Source organism: Sturnus vulgaris, chromosome 11 (genome assembly GCF_052056855.1).
Source record: "Sturnus vulgaris isolate bStuVul1 chromosome 11, bStuVul1.hap1, whole genome shotgun sequence".
Classification (NCBI taxonomy): Eukaryota; Metazoa; Chordata; class Aves; order Passeriformes; family Sturnidae; genus Sturnus; species Sturnus vulgaris.
In genome coordinates, this window is record NC_142253.1 from 6582954 (window position 1) to 6610842 (window position 27889).

Consider the following 27889-nt stretch of genomic DNA (forward strand, 5'->3'; position numbering starts at 1 on the left):
GAACAGAGCCCTAATGACAGCTCTGCCCTGCTGCTCAGGCTGCTCTTCTATCCCATGCCAGGCCCTGTTCCTCCTCCCTTGTGACCAAAAGCTAACACAGGAGCTGCATTTTACCTTTCCCTGAGCTCTTTGATTTTCATTATAATTATTTCTCTAGTATCAGGTGCAACAGGGAGCAGGAAGCAAAGAGCATCCCTGTCATTTCCCTCCTCTTGGCCATCCACAACTTCAAAAGGGAAATGGGTCCAACTCACAGTGCACGAATGGAGCAAATTGAGTTCTAAACTGGTTTAGTCAGGAAAAGGGCTGGAAGGAGAGTCATCTCTAGGCAGGTTTGATTGAAACAGAAATGGGAGGGAAAGATGACGTATGGAACAATTTAAGTGACAGCAGAAACAATAATTTGTCAGACAAACTGTCTAGCATGGATTATACATGTGTGTCTGTTTCTGAGCCTATTTGACAGCAGTATCTGACACCCCCCACCTCCAAGCTAAGTCTGCCTCCACTCAAGAGAAAGATCTCCATGTCTATAAAAATAATAATGCAAAATCCCCTTTTGAAAGTAGTTCTCATGGTAGCACAGGTAGGGCTGGAGCTTTGTTGTTGTCCCCTGCCCACCCAGCCATGCCAGGATGGTGCATCATCCCCTTTGCACATGGTGAGAACAAGGGAGTGGGTGTTTATTTCCTGAGAGTTCTTTACTCTTGGCAGCTTTTCTGGGGGAGGAAAGAGAAGAGGAGCATTCAGGCCAATGAGATAATGTATCCCCTCCCTTTCCCAAATGCATCCCAGAGATGATGCTCTGGCCTGGCTGTTTCCTTATGGAAATGGACCATCTGAGCATCCCTAAAAGTGGATGGAGTCATCTCAAGCAGCCCTTCATTTACCCTGGATGTCTCAGACCAGAGAGAAATTGCTGTTCTCATGAGATATCTAGGAGTCCCTAAGGACCTGACTTCACTGGGGTCTGTGCTATCTGAACATTTTCATGGCTCTGCATGGACCTGATTTCCCCAGATCTCTCTACAGGCACAGCAGAGCAGAAGCAGTGAGCACCCTTCACCCTTCTTATCTGCATCTTCTGCATTCCCAGGCTGAGCCCTCATCTTCCCTCTTCTGAACACAGTGATGCAAGCTCAGAGCCTCCCCTGCCTTTTGCTTGTGCCACCCCCTGTGCCTGCAGTACCTGCTGGCATGAGCCTGGAGGATACAAGCATGCAGGGAAGTCTGGTAGCTTCATGGACAGCTTGGGATGGAGGGAGGGGACCAGCCAGCCTTGTTTTAGGCAGCAATTTAGGACCTGCATCTTCATCAGCAGACTGGAGCTGTGATTCAGTACAGCCACACCTCCAAGGAATTTATCCTCCAACTTTGACTTACATTTTCTGTTTTAAACTCATAGCAGATGTCCTCACCAGCCCTGTTATTGAGGGCGCACAGCATCTCTTGCAACAGCAGAGCAATTAAAGAGGATTTGCAGGTCACCTTTAAAGCATTTCCCACAGCACGTTGAATCTTGTTATAAGTCCTGTACCCAATACTGCTTTTATTTCAGCAGTTTTAATTGGAGTTTTAAATATTCTGAATCTTATGCAAGACACCCAAAGTGCTGTAGGTTTTCAGGCCCTCTCTTGCATGACACCCTTTCCCTGAAATCCCATTGTCCTTCTGTAGAGATAACAGTAACTCAGCACCCTGATGATGTATTTGACACTGGATACTGGCTGTAGGTAGAGATGTTTCAACGTGAGGTCAAACCCCAGTCTGCAACCATTTGCCCACTGTGTGAGGAAATGTATACTTAGAGAGATCGCCTCTTCCCTTGAGAGCTTATAACATATTCATGCACCACTGTATGAGTTGGAAACTGGGAGAGAAACCAAGAAGGAAAATGATGAGGAAATTTAGCAGAAGGGAGCAAAAGAGGGAAGCTTGGAGGGTTTTGGAAAGGTAAAAATAGCAACCACAGAAAAACAGAGCAGGGAGCATTCAATATTTTCCCAGTGCCATGAAGAAAGCCTGTGAAAAAGGAAATTTTCTCCATGATAAAATTCTCTATGTGGAGTTTTTTTTCTTAGGTTGGGTTTGTTTGTTTTATTTGGGTTTTTTTTAAGGAAGCACAGTATTTATGGCAGGAAAGAGTAAAAATCTCTCCAAAACTTTTTACCTGAGACTCTCCAAAAGGCTATCTCAGCTACAGAGCCCCCAGCCTCATTTCAGCCTCATAGGGAGAAAGATACAAGAGAAGAATTGACAAAAATGAGAACTGATTAAATGAAAAAAGAAATTATCAAGGGGTTACCATTTTAACCAGCTGTGAGGCAGCAAGGCAAGGGAACAAAGAGGCAGGGAAGGAGGGGAAGGAGCTGACAGGATCTGCAAACAACCACAGCCCTGAGTGAAGCTGTGAAATGCTAATGGGGAAGCTGCTCCGGCCCCACTGGGGAAGAGTTTCGGAGGAGCCCTGTGCTCTGTGAAGCGTTTGCTGCTCCTCCTCTCCCCACCGGTTCATTTTGCTCTGCCTTGTGCCAGATGTGCTGTTTGATTGCAAACCCCAGGGGCACGGGGTGGTTGTTGGCTGTGGGCATTGCTTTCAGTGCACTGTGTAAATGACAAGAGTGGGCTGATGCATGGGCAGCCCCACGGCTCACAGCCCCGTGGATCCCAGGATTACAGCTCACAGTCTCATGGATCCCAGGCTCCCAGCCCCATCGATCCCAGGCTTCCAGCCCTGCTGGTTCATAAGTATCTGTGGAGGGACCATGAACTCCGGGGCTGTAACAGGTGCTTTGTGTCCCAGTCCAGCATCTCAGGCTGCAAATATATTTCCTGTGACAGTGTTTTTCCTGCACCGTGCTCGTGTTTGTGGGCTAAATCAGTTCTCCTTGAAGAGGGGATCAGACGCCCGGCAGGAATTCTGGATGCCTGTACTGGCCTGGGGCAGTAAAACCCCCTGCACAGCGCAGGTAACCTCAGCGTGCGTCTGCCCTTGGCGAGCTCAGCTTCTTTATCACACCCGAGCTCCGGAGCGTAACGAGGACATTGCTCCAGCCCCGGGGGAGCGCGGTGCTCCCGGGGGAGCGCGGAGAGCCCCGGAGCGAAGCGATGACAGCGGGGCGGGGAGAGTCGGTCCGTGCCGGGACAGGGGAACCGGTCCGTGCCGGGGCAGGGGGAGCCGGGGCGGGGAGGAGCCGGTCCGAACCGGGACAGGGGGAGCCGGTCCCTGGCGGGGCGGGGGGAGCCGGGGCAGGGAGGAGCCGGTCCCCATTGCGGCAGGGGGATCCGGTCCGTGCCGGGGCGGTGCCTGCCGGGCCGAGGGCGGGTGAGGGGCGGGCTGCGGCCGAGGGGCGGCCGCCGGGGGGGCGGGACGGGCCCGGACGGGGCGGCCGCTGCTGCCGCGCACTCGAGCTGGGCTGCGCCGGGCTCCGCGCCGGGAGCGCTGCCATGTTCGGCCGCGGCTCCCGCAAGCGGCTCTCCAGCCGCTCGGTGAGTGCCGGGGGGGTCTCTGTCCCCTCGTCCCCCGCTCCCCATCCCGCTCCAACCTGTGGCTCTGTCCCGCCGCCCGCCCCGCCGCTCCCCGCCGCTCCCCGCCGCTCCCATGTGCCGCTTGCTCGGCGTGCGTCCCCGCTCCAGCCCTTCCCCTGCCCTGTCCCAGCCGTGCGGGTGCCTTTCCCACGGGCGTGCCCCTTTCCTTATCCCCGGGTGCCTGTTCCCGTCGCCCCCGTCCCGCAGCCGGCGCTGACTCTGCTGTTCCTTGCAGCTGACGGCGTCGGGGGAGCCGGAGCGGGGCCAGCCCTGCAACACCTGCGGGGACCAGTGCCCCGGCTTCGCCCTGCACAAGTGGAGGTAAGGCCCGGCGAGACCCCGAGTACCCCCGAACCATCGCCCCCGTCTCCCCAGGTCCCATCGTGGCTCTCCTTTCGCAGGATTTTGCGGCGCCCTCCCAGTTCCTTGCGCATCCGGGGTGCAGGTGTGGCTATTTTGGGGGTGCTTGTGTTAGTCCGAGGCGCGCTGCCCACCCACATTGGGGGTTCTGGGGACGCGGGTGTGCCAGCCCCGCACAGGTGTGCCCGTGGCCGCCGCCGGTGCGGGGCGCAGCAGCGTCCAGATGCGGGACTGGGGTAACTGGTTTGGTAATTACCAACTCGCAGCTTCCCCGCTGCGGTCAGGAGCCCGTCCTGCTGCTCCGGGTCATGCCGGGGGCTGGAGCCGCCCTCACCTGTCCAGGACAGCCGGGGTGGGGTGGGGTGGGAAGGGAAAAATGGGGCTGAAGGGGTTCTGGCGGTCTGCACCAAACCGCTGTGTGAAACTCCTGCCTCCCCTGTCAGTGATGCCAAGCAGAGATTTAGCTGTTGGAATGGATGGGAATGTGTGGGAATGAACAAGTACTCTTGTCTATTTCTGTTGTGTCTCTTTACAAACCTGGCAGTGCCGGTGCCTACTAAGCACAGCAAGCCCTGACCTTCTCCTGGGTCAGCCCCTTCTCCCCTCCCCACGTTCTGCTGCCTCGAAATGAGTTCTGCTGATGGGCGATCTGGGACTTGGTGATATTAAATCTGGGCTGTGGGCTCTGGGAGCTCTGCACAGTCTTAGTAGGCCAGGGAGCCCTTGGCGACCTTTTAACCTTATTTTTCAGGGTATACCCTTTTCTCCAGCATCTGCTGTGCCTGGCGTTCCTCCCAGCCTCTGCCCTACTTCTCAGAGCTGTGTCTCACCAGATTAAAGCTTGGATTCAGAACAAGAAGGGGGATTGATATATTCCTGTTGAGTTGTATCTTAATGTTTAGCCTTGCAAATCATTGTTCCCTTTGGCATTTGCCCCAGGGTGTGGTGGGACGGGTTCCATAGGCTGATCTCTGCCCTGAGGGATGCACAGCAGCAGGTGGGGCTTGCCGTGGTCCTCAGACTGTTCTGGGTTTCCTCAAGCTGTCCTGGGTTTCCTCGTGTCACTGCAGAGCCGCTTTGTAATATTTAGAAGTGTCAAGGAGAACTTTCGAATGCAGGATAAGAATAAAAGCTGTGGTCACCAACAGTATTTCTCCCCTGCTCCAAGGAGTTGGGAGGTGCTGTGCTTCATGTCTCATTATGTCAGAGAGTACAACTGTACAGTAGCTTTTGTAGAATTAAGTGAATTTTGGTAGCATCCCGCCAGAGGCCAAAAGGTCCAGCAGAAGGGGGGCACACAGCTACCTGGGGAGTGTCAGATGAGAGGGATGCTGCAGCTCTTTTCAGACTGTGCCCTCTGGGTCACATCCTGCCAAACCCCATGTGCAGGAGTCTCCAGACTGCCAGGACTACCCATAACCATCTCCTTTACTGAGGAACCCCAGGCATGGGAGAGGATTTTTTGCTAACACAGTCTGGATTTTTCCAGCAGCTTTCTCTCAGGAATGAAGTGGTTATGTCCCCGGGGGCAGGAGAAGGATGGGGCCCCTTTGGGTATGGGTGGGGTCAGCCCCCAGAGGCATTGCAGCCTGTGTGCTCCGGGTTTGCATCCCACTGAGCAGGTTAGACCTTAGACCAGGACTCGATGAGCTGAGAGCCCTCCTGCAGACATTCCCATTTAATTGCCTTGATGTAAGAGTAATTACGCAATTAAACCAAATAAAGGCAGTCTATTTGCCAGAATACAATAGAGAGGAAATGCGTTCATTTTTTACTAGCCAGTGGTCTATTAATGCCAGGAATAGGTAAGCAGGCAAATTATTCACAGTAGTTTGTAGGTTGAAAACATGCTGAGGAGCCTGTGCCCTCTGTGCAGGAGATGTTGCAGTCAGTGATTGGTGGGGCTGCTGACCTCAACATGCAGAATGAGATTGAAAGAAAACAAGGAGATCCTCAGATTAGGGATATAAATCCAGATCAATTGACCTGTAGAGACTTGTAAGGCTTTTTATAATCCTTTGACACAAGAGTTTTGCTGATAAATGTAAATGGGATGTTTTTACTTCAAAGATGCAGAATGGTGATAACACTTTAGGGAGACAGAATTTATGAACTTGCATACACTGAAGCCATTGCTGAGACAGGCATTGTCTATACCTAATTATGCTGGACTGTGTATTTTCTACTTACCTGTGATTTTAGGTGTGATCTGTGCAGGCACTCCCTCAAGCAGGCAGATTGCTTTGTTAGATGAAGATTCCTGTGCTTCTATGTTGCCTTAAAAGCCACTTTTCTCAAAGATGGCTCTGAGCATTCGTTGCATTTATCATTCCTGGAAGCACAGGCATGCTTCCTGAGACAGGGAAACCTCTTGAAAATAAATTATATTCTGCAGAACTGTTTTCAGAATAAGACTGGTCTCTGTACTGCAGATGATGTGCAAAAAGAAGATTAAGGCGATTGTTTAATAATTAAATAACGTCCCTGGTTTTTGAAGTTTGTTTTTGAATCTTCGTAATTTTGCTCTGAAATTATAATCCCACATTCAAGGTAGTGGGTGAATTATCCTGTAGCAGTGTCAGTATATTTAATGCTAATCTGGTGAAAGCAAGGAATTGAAAACACCTCAGTTAAACTGGAGCCCAACAGGAGCCTACATCTTACTCTGTCAAAGCTCTCTTCTGCACACCATAGATCTCTGCCTCTTGTTGTAAGGCAGAAATTCAATTTTTAGTTTTAAATCGTTTAGTTCAAAAGAGGACAAGTAAGTGGTTTGTCTGAGAAGGATGAAGACTGAATTCCACCCTCCGTGGACACAAAGTCCATAAAGATACAACTATCAAACTATAACCAGTAAAACCCTGAATTTCTCATGGCCCGAGCAGAAAAATGATTCCTTCCTCTTGTCTCATCTTTCTGCTGTGGTGGGTTGTCAGCAAAGAGCAGAAGGACTGAGTTCATCTGTGTGGGCTCCAGTCTGGAAGATGGAAATGGCATGTACGTAACCAAATCCTCATTAATAAAGGTGGCTTTGTGTGGAAAAAGGGAAATCAAATTCAATAAAAATTGAACTCCTTAGGAGCCCGGTTGCTGTTTTCTAATCAGATCTGCATTACATTAAACTGTGTGCCATTCAGCTTGTTAACAAGCTTTGGCATTAAATAAAGCTGTCACTGGAGTTTGGTGAATGAATAGCCATTAGGAGAGTCTTTTGCATAATGTCTTGCAGAGAAAAGCCTTCGAGGGAGGTGGTCCAGGAGCAGGGAAGGGAATTTATAACCTAGTCCTGGTGCAATTAGTGTGAATATGCAAACCTTAAAGGTGACAAATGGTTGGCTTTTGCTGCTGTTAAGCTCACTGTGAAGAACTAATTTCAGATTTACTCTGGGTGAAGTAAAATTACAGCCTTAGTGCCGCAGTTAAAATAGCGGGTCCTTCGTGTGGGGAGATTGGCATGTGTTTAGCACACGGAGCCTTGGTTTGTTTGCTCCTGGAGAAAGCCTTGCAAAATACTCTTGCAGTTCAACAGACCTTGCTGTTCCCTGCTTCTCTGCCTTCTCCAAACCCACCAGCTAAAAACATAGATGCAGGACACCCAGGTCTCAGGATGGTATTTGAGCTTTGGTGTGAGGAAGGAGGGATGTACCACCTGGTTTGCAAAGTCTGCAGAGGCAGTGGCATACGGCTGGTTTCTGAGGGAAGGAATTTGGATGCTGAGACAGAGAAGACAATTTTAAAAATAGAGTCTGAAAACCTTTGGAGAAGTCTTTGTTGCCATAGTTATTCTTCTGGTTTGCAGAAGCATTTGAAAAGCAGTAATAAATATGACATAAAGACAAAGACTGGTTTGCCAAGGTTTTAGTTTCAGTGTGAGATTATGTATTACATCTTGGAGCATCTTTTCCTTGAATACATCATGCAGTCTTTGTCCCTTGGAGTCACATTTTGCCAGGGAAGAGATCTGCTTCTCTTCATGCGTTGCTGTCACACGTCGTGCTCTTAATATCAGTGGTGTGTGTTTGTATAGCACACAGTCCCTGCCCCTTGCCTTCCAGGACAAATCTATGTGAGCTGATGTAGTATTCAGTAATATTCCATATTAACAGATTTTGCTGCATACAGTTGTTTTGAGCATTTATTTATTCATTTCCACAACTCAGCATTTTGATACAATCTACTGCAGTCAGTCTCACTGAAGTCTGATCTCATCTGGCCTTGTTGGATCAGGGAGGGTCTGCAAGGATGAACTTTTCATCTTATCAGGAAAGATCTGCCTGGAGATGCCAGGTGACCAGCCCAAAGGGTTGTGATTGACCACTGGATCACAAAACTCTATGGATAGGGAAGAGAAGTGTGTCATGAGACAGTGACCCAGAAGGAGGTGGTGGACCAGAAGCCCTGTGATGTTTGACATTGTTTGTGATGGTGCACAAGTCACTTTGCAACTCCCTTCTCAGCCTTGTTGACTGTAGGTAGGGAGTTGCTCATGGCAGTGGAGGTTTGTTTTGTTTGTGTGTTTGTTCACTGCCCAGTGCTCTGGACATTGTGCTGTGTACGGGCAGTGAGAAATTCTGTGTTTGCAGCCTTTATCTGCATTCCTACAGCCCTGATCCTGCCCAGGGGAGGTACACCACAGCATGCTCCTGTATGCATCCCGGGGTGCCTTTGGGTCTCCAGTTTGATGCCTAGTTCCTCATCCAGAGAGCAGAAACAAAAATATTTGCAACACAGCACATGAACGAATAACACCGAATTCTGAAGCATTTGTTTCTACTTCCAAAAAAAAAAAAAAAAGTACAGATTATTGCTTCCATATGTTTTCAGCATTTTTCATAGGTTATGTCTCCTGCACACACACACACTCCCAGCTTTTCCCTGGCATGAATAACAGGCTTTGTGCCTCTCTTCTTTAGAATTCAGATATTCCACACTTCCTTAATGTTTATTTGAAAGGATTTGGAGATGTGAGAATAGCAATGCCTTATCTTGAATAGGCTGATGTTCCTATCACTGCCAAGGTGAATTGTGCTAGTCTGAAAGGTTTTAGAAAATTCATTTTGCAGTTGGGAACTTGCTGAAATGGACAAAATTCAGCCAGTGCAGGTCTAGCCCAATGCAGATCCTGAGGTGAGTCCCTAAGGGGCTGCAGAGGGCTAAGGGTGCTACTATCCCTAGGGGACCTGTGCCTGTCCTTAGGGCTGGGCAGGAGTCACCTGCTTCCCAAGGATACTGTGACCCTGGCGGAGGGCATGCAAAATAAAAAAAAAATAAAAAAAAAAAGGTTGATTTCTTTTGCTGATTTTAAAGCCTTTCACAAAGCAGTTGGTGTCATTACTTTGTTTTTAATTTATTTTTGTGTACTCATTTGGTGACAGGTTCAGAAAGGAGAAGCCATTCCCTGCCAGGTTCTTCAGGGACAGTCAGAGCCCTTCAGCCCCTGTGCCCAGGGTGGTTTGGTGTGGGTGGCTGCACTGGGGCTCAGCTCAGGGGGATGCTGCACTGTGCACTTGGCTTGGCATCAATGACTTCAGCTGTCCTATTTTCTTACACCTGCGAGGTTAAACACTTGTGTAAGTGGAAAATCTGTCTTTTTGGGACTTTCCACCCCCATGGTAGTAGAGGGAGCAGAGGTAATGAGTGATGGCTCATGCTGCTCCCACTGTTCCAACAGCAGCTCTACCTACCAAGGGGCAGCCAGGCTGTTGGGATGGGAGTTTGGATGGATTGTGGTGTAGGTATCAGCTTTATCCTGCCCTGGGACAATTTTTTCCTACATGTTGAGTGCACAGTTGCATTTAAGGAACTCCCAACCATTTTTTCTGACTTGTGGGTTCCATTTCTTTGTGCCCTGCTGCTGAAACAGCACTTGAAACAGCACTTAAAACAGCCAAGACTGATAAGGTATCCTGTTTGTGTTGGCTGGGAGACAGAGTATCCACATTACCAGAGCATTACAGTGTCAGAGGCAGTGTTGTCGCTGGCAAAAAGCCTAAAATAAATTCTTTAATTTTTTTGTATGCAATGTACAAAAGAGCAGGTGAGGTATGTACTTGTTTCCGGGCAAGCCCAGGGAGCCTGTTTGAAGTCCTTTACAAGCCACTCAGGATTGTATTGCAAGAACTCAAAGGAGTTTGGACACTTGTTGATTGAATTTCAGCTGAGCACAGAGCTCTGCTCTGCAGCTGCTCTAACTGGAGCTGTTCTGCCCAGCTCCATTGCCGCTGAGCTGAGCTGCCAGCAAAAGCCAGAAAAGCAGAATTTCTCCTAGGGAACGGGCAGTGTGGGTAGATTTTCTGTCTGTTTTGAAGTGGCTTTGTGCAATTCTATTTTTATGAATGGTGTGAAAAAACACTTATAAGCTGTTGCGGGATTTGGGCTGATTTTGTGGGGTTTATTCTGTTTCTGGTGTGATTGTGAATTGTGACACCGAAGATGGATAGCTGTCTGCAGAGCAGACACACTGAATTTGGAGTTTGTGTGATATTTTACTTCTATACAAATAATTTTAAAATTTGGTCCCTTTTTTTTAAAATGACTACAACTGCTTCTTGGTATGAAAAGAGTAGAATGTGACCTGCCTGGTATGCCCGAGTGAGGTTTGCCATCTCGAAGGCAGAATTTGGCTGATTAGTCCTTTCGTGGTGCCCAAACACGGGGCTGTGCTGCTGGACACTGGCAAAGCTCCTCATGGAGCCTTTCCAGATGGATTTGCCCGAGAGAGACCCACAAAACTTGGAAGCAGGATGGATTGGCTTGCACTGGGCTCTCCTAGAAGCAGACACCCGTTGGTGCTGGAGGCTGTGGTCATGGATTTGGGAGCTGTGATTTAGTGGGATATGGTGAACTGATTTAACAGCTCGGTGCTGCTGGATGTCTGCAGTCCTGAGCTCCCCGTGCACCCACACAAGCCCAGGGAAATGGGTGAAATCGCTCGTTGAAGCCTCTGCTGAGCTGGTGAGAGGGAGGAGGTGGGAGATGAAGAGTTGCCCTGGTCCTACGACATGCAAAGCTGAGCTGTCCTCCCTGCCGTGGGCATCCTTTATCCCCGTGCTGAGCGCTGCTGCCCGGCGCGCAGATCCGCGGGATGCGTCCCGCTGTCCCGGCGGTGCTGTGCTGCCTGTGCCGTGTGCTGGGCAGGCAGGAACACTCCTATTGCTTTATCAGAGGGTTTGCAACAGGCCTTTCCCACCAGCGTGGCGTGGCCTGAAAGGAAAAGCTGCCAAGGCAGCGCTTTGGTGGGATAAGAGCTGGCAGCCGGGATCCCGCTGGAGGAGCCGGGCGCAGCTCTTTGGCCGATGCCACTGAGCGCTGCCCTCCTCTTTGTTGCTCTGGGCTGTAGAGAGTCCGTTCAGTGTTTTCAAGAGTTTTTCTTTGGTTTTGTTCTTTTTCTGTTTGCTTTAAAAAGCCAATCTGCAGTCTTTTAGACTTTTTCAAACACACTCTCCCCCCGCCCAGTAATCCATCCTTCTTGCACCAGTGAGTCACTCTTCAAATAATGCATTGCGTTTTCATTGTCTGGCTCGTAAGTCTATCACCGAGTTTAAGGATGGCCGATAGTATCAGCTGAGACCTTTGGCAGCTGGCTTTGCAATTTGTGGTGCTCGTTTGGGTATTTGCTTTTTTCTCCAATGAATAATCTCCCGGCCGTGGCGGTGGAAAGCCGGACTAAAGCCGGACTCTTCCTGCGCTCACAGCATCTCTGCGGTCACTATCTAATGTTGGAGGAATTTGTAACATTAGCAGAATTGTCTGATGTGAGGAAAACTAATTTCAGGGTAAACCTCATGAGCATGGCTGTAAAGAACATTTTTCTCATGCTTGCAGACCCCAGACGTGCAGCCCCAATGGCCAGAACCTTTCTCAGTTCCCCGGTGCTTGGGCCAAGAGGTGTTCAGAAAACTCAGGGTGCTCCTCTCTGCTGCTGGAGAGGCTGTTTATTCCCACGTGCGGCTCTGCTCTTCACAGGACCCTGATACCAGAGCTTATCACTTGGAGAGCTCAGTGTGACAATTATTATTCTCACTGCGGAGGGAGGCACTTTGTACTCAGCCATTGCAGCAAATATTTCATCCCCTATCCATTGCCCTTGTGTGGATGCTGCCGCTGCAGCGATAAAAAACATAATGGCTGCTCTTGCTGATAAGGGGAGTGTGTAAGTATAATTATTGAAATCCCTATGCAGAGCTCTGTGGATGGATGGATGCAGAGTCCCTGTCCCTGTGAGGGGTTTGTGTTGCTCTGGAGCCTGCAGCTCCTGGCAGCTGAAGTGGAGCTGCTCGGACACAGCTGTGAGCAATTAGTAAGGGATGTCTTTTCCCCTCCCTCTACTTTCTTTCCTCCTCTTCTCTTTGAAACCAAGTCACAGGCTCCAGGGAGTCCAGAGGAAAGCTCAAGCAGTTCAGCTTTGAGATGCTCCTGGACCAGCTTGAAGGTGGCCACTGCTCAGTTCATTCACATTCCAGCAGCAGGGTGAAGGTCTAAGGATCCAACCCAACCTTGTAGGAAGCATAGCCAAGGAGCCAGAGATTATTTAGATCAAGCTAATAAAAAAAAAATATTTCCATGGCAGCAGTAACCATAGGAAACCTCCTCAGCATGTCTTGGGTGGTTCCTGTTTCCCTGCCTTCATCTGTTTGCTTTGCAAGTGGAGCAGTGGTTGCAAGAGCCGCTGGTGTCACCAGGAGTGGCCCATGAGCCCTGCTGTCCCCAGGGGCTTGGCAGCCACACTAGGGATTGTGTCACTGCTCCTTGTTTTCTCTCTTGCTCTAGTTGGTAAAAAGATGCTTTGAGAGGCTTCTTTAGAGGCCATAAAGTCTCAAAAGTCTCTTTACCTGGTGTCAGCTCACAAATGTGCGTTTGATCCTTAAATACCCAAGGCATAAAAGCGAATTGTCTCCCAGGGTCCAATTCTTCTTCTTTTCTATAGCGTCTTAGAAAGATGCTTTTATATTCCCTCTGGCTCAGTTAGTGATGCTTGGCCTTCAACCAAGACAGGGAATCTAGGACAAGAATCTGTGAGAAGAGCAAGATGAGAAGTTATAAAAAACCACAGCGTTTTGTTGGCAGAAAAAAAAAAAACGGTAAAAGATTTTGTTTAAAAAAATAATCTAGAATATTTTTGATCAGCTTCATGTGGACACATTTACAGGAGGGCGTAAGAGGAGGCTTGTTTTCCTGGGTAGTGCCTCCTCTAGGAAATCCAAGCTGTGAAGTGAATACAAATGCTGGAAATGGAGAGGTTTTGCAGTGAGTCACTGGAAGGGATGAGGAACCAGTTGTTCTGGTGTGACTGTGCTGATGGACAGCCAGCTCTTCAACCTGACGGGGACAGGATGGCTGCCTGGAAGCACCTGGGGGCTTGGGCATCTCAAGCCAGCACCCAAGGGTGCTGGGACGCCCCTGTCCCCCTCCCACCCTCCAAGGGCAGTGTGGAGGTGTCCTCACGGAGCTCTGTGAAGCAGATGGGCTCTGCTTGCAGAGCTGAGGTATTGCACAGAGACAGGTTAAAAAAAGATGTCTCCTTCTGTGGGAGCGTGACACAGAGAGAGAGAAAATACATCGTGGTGCCAGTAACTGGGGTTTTGATGGTTGTGGAGCAGACAGGGCTGCTCTGACCTCTCCAGGCTGTTGGGTGCTTGTCGTGCAGGGTTTGCTCTGTGGAGAAGGACCCGGCTGCTCTTTGGCCCGTCTGCCTTGGGTGGAGCTGTGCAGAGATGCTACTGGGCTCCGTGTCCCCTGTATTGCCCTGACTTAGCAGATGATTTAATCCCTGTTTTTGCAAAACCCTAACTCAATCAAAGTCAGACTTTTGCTTGAAATTACACATTTGAAGAAGTAGCAGCAGGAGGGGGACGAGGCTGATTCCCTTTCTCTTCTCACCTGTCAAACAGTGGGAGCACTCATTACAGTGCTGTGGCTGAGCTGTATCATCTGTGTTCAGTGCCATGAAGGCCACGTGTCTAAAGTACAGCCCCTTTAAATGTCAGATATGAGGAGAACTGGGACATGAGAAGACAATAAGAGCTAATATTCCAAAGTCAGGTTTGTGCAGCATAGCTTGGATTTTTAATATCAAGTGCATAATTTATTACAAGGTGTAGCAGTTCGAAATACATATATTTGAATATGTTTTAATATTATCTTTCCTTCCAGTACCAGGAACAATGCTACTTTACAATAGAAAAATGATTTCACATTGCCACGTGACAGTTTCAGCTTGTATCTCTAATAGATGTGTGGTTTGCTGAAGTGTGAAGGCTATCTGATAAATGCCTGAATAATAAAGCTATATTGTTTGTTCTGATCTCCCTTTTTCATTTTCAAGTATATAAATAAAACATTTTCACACTGGACCCCGTGCAGTTCCAGCCCAGACTTATTTACTTTCTGCTGATGTAACTTGGAAGAGACATGAATCTTTCAGTCTGACAGGAGAAATCTGGTGGCATGTTGCGCTCGAAATGATCAAATGTAATGTTAATAACTGTTTTCCTAAGAAAGTTATAAGTATTTTAAGAATATTTTTAAACAAAGAAGCATTTGTCTCATGTACAGCAGAGGGCACTCGGCATCGCTGCTGTACTACTTGGCTGCTGCTCCAGCTGCCCGAAGGGAAAAAAAAAATCCCTGTGCTTAAATTAGAGTTTGCAGAAATTAAATACTCTGTGTGTGTGTTTGCTTATACAGGGGTGTGAGTGTGTATATAAAAAGACACAGGGTGGCGTACATATAAAAATAATCCCAGCACATAATGTAAAACTTAAATATTCGTAGTGGTTGCTGAAGTTGGGTGAAGCACATGTTGTGTTGATTAATGCTCTGCCTGCTGTTATGCTGAGCTTCAGAGGGGACTGAAGTGTGCTGAGAGGAGAAAATGAAGAGGCCCTGGCTAGTGAAGGGTTGCAGTCTTCATCTTCCTAGGATGCTGGGAACTACCCGAGCAAAGGAAAGATCTTGAAAGATGGATAATATTGGAGGGTGCAGAATAAAGAGTCCTTCTGTCTATAAAAGCAGTAGATCGAGGGTTCTGTGCTGGAGTTTGCCATGCTGAGGTCTCGTTCCCAGCAGCACCAGAGCTTGTGGAGTTGCAAGGTTCTGGTGCAAGTCCTTGAGATTGTTCTTTTCTTTACCGTAGAAGTTATCTGTGTTAGGAAATTTAAAATACTGGGGTTTGTGCCTGCAGCAGGGAGCAGCCCTAACCCCGAGGATGCTGTGGAAGGGCTGGATGCTGGCTGGAGTGTTGTTAGTTGGGAGATGAAGCACCTTGCTAGAGGAGGGACCCCATCCTGGAGGTGTGAGCTTCATGGTCCAGAGCTGATCACAGACACTGGGGCCATCTCATCTTCTGTAATAAGTTTTTTCCAACAAAAATATACTTATCATTTTTGTTCCATTTAGCTGATTACTCAGACACTGCCAAGGTGTGTTTCTAGTTTAACTCTTAGTGCACCTTGTGTTTTTCTTTTAAGAACTCCAAAGCCAAGTCCTCGATCAACTTTTGGCTGAATTGTAGCTCTGTTCAAGTATTCTGGGCAGCTGGATTTTGTGCCATGCTTTGGGTGACGTGTTTCATGGTAAAACCATATGATGCCATGCTGAATTTTCAGATTTTAGTAATTAATTCAAGAGGAATTCAGATTTCCTCCTGTCTCCCCTAGTGAGCTGCTTGGGCTTAATCTAAATCTCTCAAAGCAGGGTTTCTCCAAGGGGCTGGAAGTATCAAGACTGTTGTATAAAATATGGGGCTGGCAACAAGAATGAGAGGACATGTGGTTCAAGATAACCAGTTTATGCAAAATACACAGCTGGGTGGATTTTGCTGCAGAGTGTCTGTGGAGAGTGTAATGATCAGAGAAATATGGAAATGCCGGAGGGGCTTTATAATAATGGGTGCTAATTATGATGAAATGGATTTGGGTGGTAGGGAATAATCCAAGATTACAACTGTAAGGTTTTTTTAAAGTAGCTCCTGCTATTTGGGAGGGCAGCAGAGCTCCTTGTTACATGGCTTAAAACAGCCTCACCGTGGGATTGTTCGCCCTTGGCTGGTTATTTCACAAGGGCTTGGTATAGCTCAGACATGACATAGGTGAGAAATTCCAAGGATACAAGCTGGCCCACGTGCTGCAAAGCACCTTCTCACGAGGATGAAGATGCTGTTATGTCACTGTGCCTGGATAATTACTTTTGTGGGGGTGTCACTGGAGCTGGGCTGTGGCATGGGGCGTTTTGTCCCATTATGGTGATGCCTGGACTGTGTGGTTTTGGGGCTGTGAGAGCAGTATGGTGCTGCCACCACCGCTGAGATGCTCCTGCCTCTTCTGGTGGGCTGGGAGGTACTGGGAGAGCTCTGCTGGGAATGAACTGCTGCAGCTCTGGGATTGGGACCAAAAGCAAATTGCAGCACCACAGCCTGGAGCACAGGATGCTGGTTCTGCCCTGCTGGCTCCAGGTTTTTGGGCAGGAGCACATGTGTAGACCAGGCACTTATCTGCTCATGCTGCTTGGCTTTTCCTTTCTTGTAAGGCTTTGCTGGTCTTTTTTTGGTGCTGACCATGCCACAGAGCACTGGACTGAGCACACAGAGTGCCTCAGGCACCCATCTCCTTGGGAAACAGTGGTTGTGAAATGTTTTGTTGTTGTTAAAGGAGATGTGGCAATGTGGAGCTTGTGAATTGTCCAGCCTTGTGCTGGAGACCAGCAAAGCTTTAGGACTCACGTTAGGCAGTGTCAATAGAAATGAAACTATTTAAATACACAGTTAAAATATGTTGTTATGTTAGCATGTGGACCTCCATGTAAGCTTGCTCTTTAACTAGATCAATTAAAGGACCCCCATGGAAGAGATGTTGGAGGCTGGTTAAAAAAAACCCCAGTCTTAACTGCTCGTTTGCTGCCAAGTGGATTTTGGTCTGAAGCGAAAGGCATAAATGCACCTGGGTTTGGGAGGTTTATCTCCACTTTAGGACTCCAAAATCTTAGGCAGTGGGAAGAACTGGGTTAAAAAGATGCTGCATGCTTCCTTTCAGGGGATGAAATCCAGCTGCCCTGTGTGCTGGCACACAGTGCCCCAGCCCTGGTAGCAGAGAGGGTTGTTAGCCATGGCTAGCACATCGTTGTGGTTCTTTTCCAGATGATCCAGGAGCTTGAGTAGTTCATAAAAGGAGTGATAGCCAAATGGACCAATAAAAGGAGTTTGTGGAAAGGCCCAATATATTTTATGAAGAAAGAAATGGGTCCTGTAATGCGAGGGTTGTGTCTTGTAAAATTTTGCAGGGCTGCAAGTGCTGTTAAACACTGGCTTCCTGCTCCAGCCGCTCCTCTGAGTGCACGCAGCAACTGCTGAAACTTCCCTTTTGACCTGAAATCTTCCAAGCTTGGAGTGAAATCCTGACCTCGGGGAAGTCATGTCATGAATTTCCCAGGGACCGAGAGAGCGGTCATCAGTGCAAGACCTGTGATAAAAGTTTTCGAATTAAAGTTGTCTGGCCTTTGTGGGTTTTTTTAGGCAAAGTGAAACACAGCTTTGCATCTTCTTAATGCTCTTTGATGGCAACAACAGCAGCTGGAAGACCAAAATTTGGCCTGACCATGGTTATTGCTGGGAAATGCCTTAGTGTGATCCAGGAAAAGTGAAGCTGTTTGGATGTGAGCAATGAGTGAGTTTGCAGAGTGGGACGCTCCGTGCACAGGAGTGAAATTTCAGCACAGGGGACACACCAAGGGTAATCAGTGATTTAAATCCCACCTCCCCCAAGCTGTTTAAAGGGTTTGAGGCTGGCTGTGGCACAGGGAGCTGGGGTGCCCTGCCAGCTCGGGTGGCACCATCTGTAGCTGCAGAGATCTCATCTCACCATGCCACCCTGAATGCTGAAAGATGGGGAGGCAGCAAAGGAGGCACAGCATCACTGGATGTGCCATTGAAAGAATGGGCAGAGAGCTGCAGGAAAGCAGAAAACAAGGATCTTGCTACTGATTCATTGTTTTCTATGTCTGCACAGGAGTGTCTGCAGCTTCGACCTTGATGCTGGCTGACCTGTGAGATTTTCAGCTAAACCTTTTTTAGTATTCTCCTTATGTCATTGGAATTTATTCTCATGGACTGCAGTGATGAGGTGGTGTTCAAGCCAGGCTTGAGTTTCTTAACTGGGGGGATAAGTTACTGAGGGATAAAAATTTGATATCATTTTTCTGTCTTGGCCCCAAAGAGCAAAGCTGCAGAGCTCAGCTAATCTTACAAGATCCCTGTCTTTTTGTTCTGACAGCTTCTGAGAATGGTTTCTGCTGCACCCAGACTTCAAAATAGGACAAACTCGCAATTTCCAACCTGCAATTAAAATTTGGCTTCAAAATCAATGTCTTTGGTCCTAAATGCTGAGTAGAGAGAAATTTTGGGTTGTGTCCCTCTTCAAAGTGACCACGGAGATGATGCATGCAGGTGTGTGGCCTTTCCCTGAGCCAGGGATGGGGTGACCCCAACTGCAACCTAAGAGAAGAGTCCAGATTTTAAGGAAATGGCATTACATTTCCCAGTCACTGGAAGTCTTTACAGTCGAGGGAGGATTACCTCTGGAGATGATTTGGTCATTCCCAGTTCTGGAGAACTTTGGCTTTGCTGAGATCTCCTCACTGGGAATGCTCAGCTCCCCTTCAGCTTCATGGGAACACCACAGTATCTCCTCTTGTGTATATCCATCTTTTTAAGCAGAGATGCCTAAAGAAAGGGGCTGTAGGACTGAATAAAGGTGCCAGCCTTTTGGCTACCAGGCCCCTTCCTGTGAGCCTTCTCAGAGGCAAAGGTTGAGTTTTACTGCTGGAGCTTGGCTGCAGCTCTCACTTTCCCCACAGCCACCTCTTGAGGGGATCAATGATTGGTTTTGGCAGGAACTGTTTTATTTTGTGCTTGGAAATGCAGTGATCTCAGCTGTGTGCAGGTCTGTGTGAGCTGGGTATTAGAGCTGCTTTGATGTCTGCACTGATATATCTTAAGGCAGCTCAGGATGATTTTATGCAGTAGCCCTAAGGTGCTAGCATGGAAAAAGGTGCTTTAGAAATGTAAATTCTGTTTGAGAACAGATTTTCCTCTGCTGTTCTCTCTCAATTCAGGATGAAGCGGTAAAAATGTAGCATTTAATTAAAGTTTGTAAAGGTTTGGAAATGAATTGCCATAAACATAAAAGATGTAATCAAATGTCTGCCTAATCCCCACCTTAAGGGCACATTAAATGCAGAAAGAGTATAAGAAACCAGGATTGAAAAGCAATGAGGATTTGGGAGTAGATCTTTTCTACCTGAAGCTTATAAATTATTTTACTTCAGGCTTAGGGATTTAGACATCTACGTACAATAGGAAGCCACGTAGCAGCCCAATTCTCAGTCAGCACAGCTGGCATCATTCTACTGAGTCATTTTAGCTACAAATCCATACAGCACAGCCCTGTGACGTGTGTGTCTGGACAGAGTGTGACGTGGGAATCATTCCTCAGTTCGTCACTGAGTGGGGGGGCTGCTTCTCTGAAGTCAGTAGGTAATTAGATAAAAGCACCTAACTGGTTTTCATTGTTGGAACAGAACTGAATGAGGAAAGGGAATGTGGCATTGCACAGTGTCAGCTGGGGAGCTGGGCTTCCTTGGCTACAGAGATGCCTTCTGCCATCTCCAGCTTCAGTCTGAAATTAAAAAAAAAAAAAAAATTAAACCAGCTTTTTATCCTGAAAAACTCAGCAGGAATCAAATGCTGTTATCTCTCTGAGATATTTTTTTACCTGTGTCGTTATTTTATCTCTCTCTAGAGAAATAAAATCAGGACATGTTAGAACTGTCTGGCTCCAATTGCCATTCCCCTGTATCTGTGGGAGTCAGGCATCCCAAAGATCTGCTTTTTCCCATAGGCCTGCTGGACCCTCAGGCTACCCCTCAGCAGGACCATGCCACGGTTTTATTTTGCAGTTAGTGATATTTGCCATTGCTCAGTTTTGGGTAGAAACCAGGCTGTGCTCTGTGGTCCAGCTGTGATTCTTGTTGTGATTTGTATGGAAATCAGGAATATTTCTCTTGGTGGAGAAAGAGCAGGGAGGTGTGACCAAAACCCCAGCTAGACCCATGTCTTATGATGCTTTGCTGGTGGCAGTAGAGCTTTGCAACCTTTGGGACCAAGGCTGGAGGATGTGGGATGGAAAGGGCTGCAAGGAGTTGGCTCTCATGGATTGTGGTGGAGGTGGTGATGAACCCTTAGAGGAGCAGAGGTGGTGGTTGGGATTTGCCCTTGATGGTAACATCAAGGAATCAGCAAAGGATTAACTCATTCTCTAAATGACAGGGAGGAAAAGAGCCTGGGCAAAAGGAAAGGGGCCAAAATACTGGTGGCAGAGCTGAAAGTAGCCTGGTTAAAGGTAAAATCAGTCCCATGTCTTATACTGCAGGGCCCCATGGAAACGGGGAAGGCTTTCTTTTTCTGTTGAATTGGGCTCTATGCCAGGTGAAAGAAAACATTTTCCCAACACCAAATGGAAAAATGCAAGGCAGACATCTTAAATGAACTGTTAAAGGAATAGAGCCGTGAAAAGAATACGTTTGCTGTGCACTGGGGTTATGGATTTAACAGATTTTTTTACTATATGCAACCTTTGCAGTTTGTAAAAAGTGAAATCTGCTGCAGAAACTCAAATTGTACTCAGGGCTGAAGGCAAACCTCAAGTTTCATCGCTGTTCCTGGCCTCGGCTTTCTCAGGAGGAATGGACAGTATGTCTCTGTCCTCCTCAAATCTTGCTGTGATTTTCCTTTCCCCTCTAGCCCTCTCCTTGCTCATTGTACAGATCATTGGCGGTTTTGCTCGGGCTTTAAAATATCCCAGGCTAAAAAGTGTGATCTGCATTTCAGCGATTTTTGATTACACCCACGTCCTATATTTATTGCCGTTTAAATCATCTATGTTAGTTTGAGATATGTTTCTTGTGAGCAAGGCAAAAAAACCATGACTCTGTTGCTAACTGTTGCTAAGGGAAAGAAGATATTTATTCATCAGGGCACTTCTTCAGTTCTGCAAGGATGGTAGCCATGGAGGAGGAGTGGAAGGAAAAGAACTGTTATGTATTTAAGCCCTTTCTGTTATTATTGTTGGAGTCTTGCCATATCTACTGATGGTCAGCAGATGTCTTTTTTCTCCCCTCCCAGCACTGTGCATCTTGGGTTGGAGGTGCAGTTTGGGTTATGGTGCAGGGCAGCTGCTCCCAGGAGCCTGGGGTGAAACCCAGAGGGTCCCTGGAAAGATCCACAGGGCTTTGGGGAGCCCACGGTCCCACAGGCGCTATGAGGCTCCCATCTTTTGTAGCTCTTTCTCCCCAGTCTGTCCAAAGACACTTTCTACTTCCTGGCTTCAGAATGTCCTTTTAAAAAATCCCATCAAATCAAAGCCACCAAGAGCCAAAAATGATGCACATGGCTGTGTTCCCTCCCTGAGCTGCTGCTGGGGGATGTGCTGCAGTGCTGTTAGCTGGCTTGTGCCAAGGGAAGAGGTTTTCCTTTCAGCTGTCATAGCAACAAGAAAATATTGTTTTGATGGGGATCAAATTAAAAATTAAATTTGTCTCTTTCCTAGTAAGCAAATTGCTCACTCATGAAAAATATAAATCACTTTGATCAGGGTAGATGTCTTTTTAAGCACCTCTGTGGATTTCCAAAGTGGATTCTGCAAACGCCTCATGCCACATTATGTCTCTGCTGGGTTTATGTAGAGTGTCCCGTGAATCTGAGCTTTATTTAATGCTAGGCTTGGGTTGAAAAACTTCCTTGGTGTTGATAACCAGCCAAAGCACTTGGGGGAGAAGTGGGGAAACAGATCTGAAAAGTTTCTGGAAGCAAATGGAGTGACTTGTCAAATGTCGCATTTCTATGTTTTCAACTAAAAAGCCAGACCAGCAAACATTCATTTGGTGGTTTACAAGGTGCTCTGGTTCTTGGAATGCAGAGGTGAACACAACCTGAGAGTGGAGAGGAGGGGGTGAGTCAGGTAGTTGGGAGTGACTGTGACAGTGCTGGGGGGAGAGCAGTGTGACAGTCTCACATGTGTTCCCACACCCAAAGTGTTTCCAGTTTGGGGGCTGTGTAAACCATGGTGATTTCCAGGTGTTAGGTGTCCCTGGGGCCTTTCTGTCCTATAAGTTATCTTCTTCCTTTGGGCCCAGGGGGACCTCTGGCATCCACAGCATCACTGGCCATGGCTTGGTGCCCTGCATGAGGTTACTCTGAGCCCAGGGAACTTCCTTCAGCAAGGTCACAGCATCCAGGTGGGGAAGCAGAGGAGGGACAGGGAAAGACCTTCCCAGGCTGCCCACAGGTCCTTGCCAGCCCCAGAGCTGCACTGATGGCCACATTTCTTCTCAAAGCAGTACTTGGAAGTTCGAGCAAGTTGTCTCCCTTTCCCTATTGGCTCACAGTATAGCAGCAGTTGCAAATTTACTCAGCCTATCTCATTCTCTCATCAGTTTATCTGTAATAAAGGTTCCTGATAGATAAGGAAGAAGCTTTGTGGTTGGATGTAAAGCAAAAAAAGGAAAAGGTTTTTCTTGGAAAGCATTTAAACATCACAGGCATTGATGTGAAATGCAGAAATGAACAACCCCCTGTCCAACGTTGTGCAAATAATTGGGTTTGTTTTGTTCAAAAGGCATCCTGGTAGCTCAGATGCTTAGATGGTTTGTGGATGTAGCCAGGTTGTTTGACTGCACGAATGACTCTGACCTGACATCTGCAGTGCAGTACAATATATTGAGGGCTGCAGAAGTCCATAGTGCTTTGATTGGAAATGATCTCCCAGACTTTGGTGACAGAGGGAGGCCAGGAACTTCCTCCACATTATATGGGCTGTACAAAGTCAAGCTGTCTATGAGAGGGGCTGTCCCTTTGGCCATGTCCCTTCAGCTGCCCTCGAGACTGGCTCTGGCTTGCCAGAAGCAGGGGAAGAGGGAGAAACCATCCAGAAAATAACCAGGTTCACATTTTATACCAGTGACTGGTGGGCTTTGGGACATCTGAGCTCTCCAGGTGCCCAGGCCCTGGTGAAAAAGTGGTGACTTTGTGCAATGACTGTGCCACACTCTCACACACTCTTGCACACTCAAATACACACAAACACATAGACACACTCACACACCCTTATGTATTTCAAAAAGCAATACTAAATTACATCTATAAATGGCAACATCTGTTACAGAAGCCTGGTCCAGGCAAATTGCTGCTTTGGAAAGTTGGTGCAGATTCTCCTGTGATTCACTTTTGTGCTTGCCAGAGTCACATCATACCCACAGCGCTTTTTTCCGGCTATGATAGGTGTGTCTTCTTTCTTTTACACCCACATCAAATTCCTAAAATAAGAGGAGTGTACAAGGGAAAAGTAACTGGAGTTTATTTTCCTCTGGAGTCCACGGGGCTCTGGAAGTTATTATTAGAGGTGAAGTCATCACAGAGGAGGCTGCAGCCCTCGGGGAGGGGTGTGGGCGATGCTGCTCTTGCAGAAAGAGAGGTGGTGGCAGCAGTGGAGTCCTGGGCCAAGGGGACACAGGCACCAGTGGGAAGGCTGGAGAAATCCCTGTCTACACCTTGTCCATGATTTTGGCTGGACTGGAGACAGTATTCTGCTGTGTGTCCCTCCTCCAGTGTGGTGGCACTGGCAGCAGAGCAGAACTGCCCTGGGTGCTCCGAGCTCCACCACGTCTGCAGCACTATCCCATCACTGGATTAAAGTGCCCACACCACTCTGGTAGCTGGATGGAGCTATTCTTTATTTTTACTTCACCTAAAAGAGAGTTGGATCCTTGTTACCTAGGAAACCAGCAGTCCTAATTATAAGGAGTTTGATTCATTGGATGTAAAAAGCTATATGATTCTCCTTTTTCTCTTTAAAAAATAGGAATTAAAAATGCATTTCATAAAATGATAACCCCGTGCCTAATGTAAGGATAATATTGAATGTTTTGTGTGTGAGTGGTGTCCTAGAAATATACAAAATGACAGTTCTGCTGTGTGTGTAATGGTGAGCCAGGCTGGGATCAGCAATACCATCCTTTGCTGCCCAGTGCTTGTGCTGAACTGTGGCTGCCCTCAGGCCAGCACTGAAAACAAATCAAAGTCATTGCATTCTCTGTGATTTTCTTGTGCGGGGGGGGGAGTTGGGTTTGGTTTGGTTTGGTTTTGGGGGATAATTGGTTTATTTTGTTTGGTTGGTTTTGTTTGTTTGGTTTGGGTTTTTTGGCTGTTGCATCATGTGTAGCACGAAGAGAGGAGATAAAGCCAGAGGGCAGAAGTGGAAATATCTCCTGCTGGGAACTCCAGATTGCAGCCAGGCAAAGAGCTCAGCACTGCTTGGTGCAGAAAGGATTAAAGTCTGTGCAGGGCTTATGAATAGCCCCATTGAGCAACTGCTGGCCTGGAAGCTAAGCAGTGGCTAAAGTGTTTTGCCAGATCTGCTGGAATTTGCATTTTTCAGACGGCAGTGAAGTAATATTATGGTTTACAGCAAAACAGGATGCGAGTCAATATGTAAGTGCTGAATAAAGAATGCTGCGTGTGTGCAGAGTGGCCTTTGCAAGTGGTCTCAGAGTTCATCCTCCCCAACCCTCTGTCCTTTGAGGGTAATAGCTGAAAACTGCAAAAATTAGGGAGTGTTTTCTGCCTTGGCTTTCTGGCTTCCTTGACTTGAAGCATACAGCAAGGGGTCCATCCCATGCCGGTCAGAGCATTGGCTGTATTTGGGTCAGGAAGGTTACCAGGAGGGCAGAGATTTGCACATGGAATTGATTATTTTATTCCATTTTTAGAATGTGCTTAATGTGGTTTAAGGCTAGAATTCGTCTTGCAACACAGATATTTCAATCCTGGCCTGGAACTGTAGCTAAGAGGAGAGCATTTAATACTTGCTAAATCCCTATTTCAAATAAACACGTGAGAGAGCAGCTTTCTGGTTTATTGGTGAAGAAACAAAGCTGATATTTTAGAATGTATCCAATTAAATTCTGCGGAGTGGGCTTTCATGTGAGGGTAAATACATTTAGAGCCGTGTCCCTTCAAGTATGAGAAGCTGGGGCTGATGAAGAGGTGTTTAGCTGTAACTTCATCCATGATTTTGACAAGGACTGTTTCCAGCCCTGGGTGTGGTCACTGATGAATTGGGAGCAAGCAACTCTGAACAACCTGGATAGAGGGAATGCTTTCTATCCAGGGCAGCCCAAGGGTGGTTTGATGTGTTACTGCACTTCATTTTTGTCAGGATGATCAGCACCACTCTTTTGAGGGAATAATTTGGGAGTGGGGAAGCAAGCAGCATATCCTGTTTGCAGGACTGGGATGGGTACCTGCACCGTACCTGTGTGCAAATGGGATGAGGGAGCTGGAAACCCCAAGGACGCTCATTCTGCAAATGGTTTTCAGTTAATGGGGTCCTGATATCTGTGATTATGTGGCAAATTGTGTGCTTAAACTTGCACACACGTGGTTTATCAAAGGCAGCAGAAATGACTCCTGTACTCACTATTAGGTGTGTGTTTCAGTGCCTTGTTGAATTGTAGAGAAAGCAGCTAACCCCAGCCAGGACTTCAGCTGGGCTTTCTCTGGACTGAAAGAAATTTTCAGCCTTTTAAATACATCAGGATTTTCACAAGACATCCATCTCTGCTTTTAAAAACCCATCACCATGGTATAGCCTATCAATGTCTGACAGCTGTGACCAGGTAAGAATTACCATGTCTTGAAGAGAATTTATGAAGCCACAAATTACCTTTTACCTATTGAAAATTAATGCAACGCTAGTGGTTTTGGACTAACACAAAGGAACCACAGTACTTTTTTCATTTAACAGTCAACTTGTGACTGATACAATTTTTTAATGTACACCTCCCCAAATGTTTGGAATGTATAAATATATATTGCACATTTTAAAAATTATAAAAACTATTAGGCAAGAATAGCACATTAAAATGTATTTTACGTGTTTTTCTTAGGCTCAGTTGGCCATATGTTAAAATAAACTTCAGCAATGGCAACAATTCTTGTTTGAGATTATGTCTTAATAAAATAGTATGTGGGTGGTAAATACAAGCAGATACATTTCTGCGCAGGAACTGGGATTCAGCTATTTTATATGATTCTTATCTAAACTATCCCCACTGAGTAGCTTCCACCTGCATCCTCTAGGTTAAGAAATGGTCCCATTCCCGTTGGAGCTAGCAGGACCTCTCCAGTGGTATTGGTAGGATGTGCCATTGCAAGGGTGTGTTACATCATCCTGAAGTGCCTGTGGGGTGGATGGAACCTTTGCAGCAGGAGTTTGGTGCAGAGCTGCTCCTCTGAGAGCACCTTAGAGCTCCTGCATCTTCTCAGGCACTGGGAGCATCCCACCCTGTTCTCTTCTATGAGGTGCAATGGTTGGAGTGGGGAGGATGCCAGGCAGGCTGGATAATAACTGTATTTTCACCTGACATTGTAGTAGTGAGGTGATGCAGCAGAAAATGAACAGTTAAGTCTGCATTGAAGACAGTGAGCGGTCTCCTGGTGTCACTGTCACCAGTCTTAGGGTTGGGAAGGGGATTGGCTCTACCTGGGGTCCATGCTGTCACTTTCTGGGGTGTCCTGGCCTCTCTGCCTCCCACCTCAATGCCAGACCCATCCCTGTGTTATTTATCTTCGCTGCTGATCATTTGCTTAACTTCACATTTATTCAGGGTTTTACTCTGCAGGCTGTTTTAATTGGTGGGGCTGCAGCGTTGTTGAGCTAAACTCAAGACAGATGGTGCTTGATCAGGGACCACACACAGAGAGCACAGAAATGGTGCTGGCCAGTCCAGCCAAGCAGGGTCCTGTGTGGATATTGGTGGGTGGGAGCCAGCCCCAAGTCTGGGATGTTTTGCTGAGCTGCCTTAAACACCTTCTGGGGAGAGGCAAAGGGAAGGGGCCATGCTGGATACAAGGGACAGCATCGCCTCTCCAGCTCACACACCTCTGTTTTCCCCATGCAATGGAGTTTTTAGTAGAAGAGCAGCAGAGAGTTTGCCAGGTCCAGCTCCATCACCTGTCACTTTTGCTGGAAGGAGGGGCTGGAGTGTGATGCTGGTCTCTTCCCCTTGCAGGCAGAGCAGGGAGCGAGGGCAGTGCCAGGCAAAGGCTTTCTGGTGAGGTGATGTAACTGTGGCCAGGCAGCATTAGCTCAGTGCACCAGTTGCCATGGCATTGGCACATGTTGGCATGGAAGGCTGGGATAGCACTCTGCCCAAATGCTCAAACAGTTTGTCTCATTGCTTGGAGCCCAGAAAGGGGCACAGGGATGATTCTCTACCAGGAGATCCCAAAACTTGTTCTCTGCAACACCTGCCCCGGGACCCCCCAGGGCATCACACATCAACCCAACCTCTGTGACTGTAGTGGTGCTCAGTCACTGTACCAGGGTCTGTCTGCACACCCTGACAGCTCTTCCTGCTGTTGTGGAGCTGGGGGGAAGGAAGGTGTAATGCTGGCTCCAACAGGTGAGGCTCCTCACAGTGCTCACAGGGCTCTCTCAGAAGATGCTGGCAGAAATGAAAGGGAGGAACACTCCTAAGGGCTTATGAGGAGTGGTGAGTGAGCAGGGGGGGCTCAGCCTGGAGGAAAGGTGGCTCAGAGGGGCTCACTCTCTACAAGTCCCTGAAAGGATGTAGTGAAATGAGGGTCAGCCTCTTCTCCCAGACAACAAGCAAGAGGACAAGAGGAAATGGCCTCAAGCTGCACCAGGAGAGGTTTAGATTGGATTTTAGGAAATAATTGTTAACTGAAAGGATTGTCAAACGTTTAACAGGCTGCCCAGGGAAGTGGTTGAGTCATCATCTCTGAAGGTATATAAAAGCAGACTAGAAGAGGCACTCAGGGACATGGTTTAGTGGTGGGCTTGGCAGTGCTGGGTTAATGGCTGGACTTGATGATCTTGAAAGTATTTCCTGGCCTAAACAATTCTGCAATTCTATAAACTTGTTCTGTCCT

General features: G+C 47.6%; 1 protein-coding gene across 1 annotated transcript in view; it reads left to right on the forward strand.

Annotated features, from left to right (window-relative positions):
* Positions 1 to 3768: 3768 nt before the first annotated feature.
* PRICKLE2 (prickle planar cell polarity protein 2) overlaps positions 3769 to 27889 on the forward strand; it is a 101926-nt gene continuing 77805 nt past the window's right edge. The window contains exon 1 of the mRNA XM_014873113.2: positions 3769 to 3849. The gene's annotated coding sequence lies outside the window, so the exon portion shown is untranslated. The remainder of the gene's footprint in view (positions 3850 to 27889) is intronic.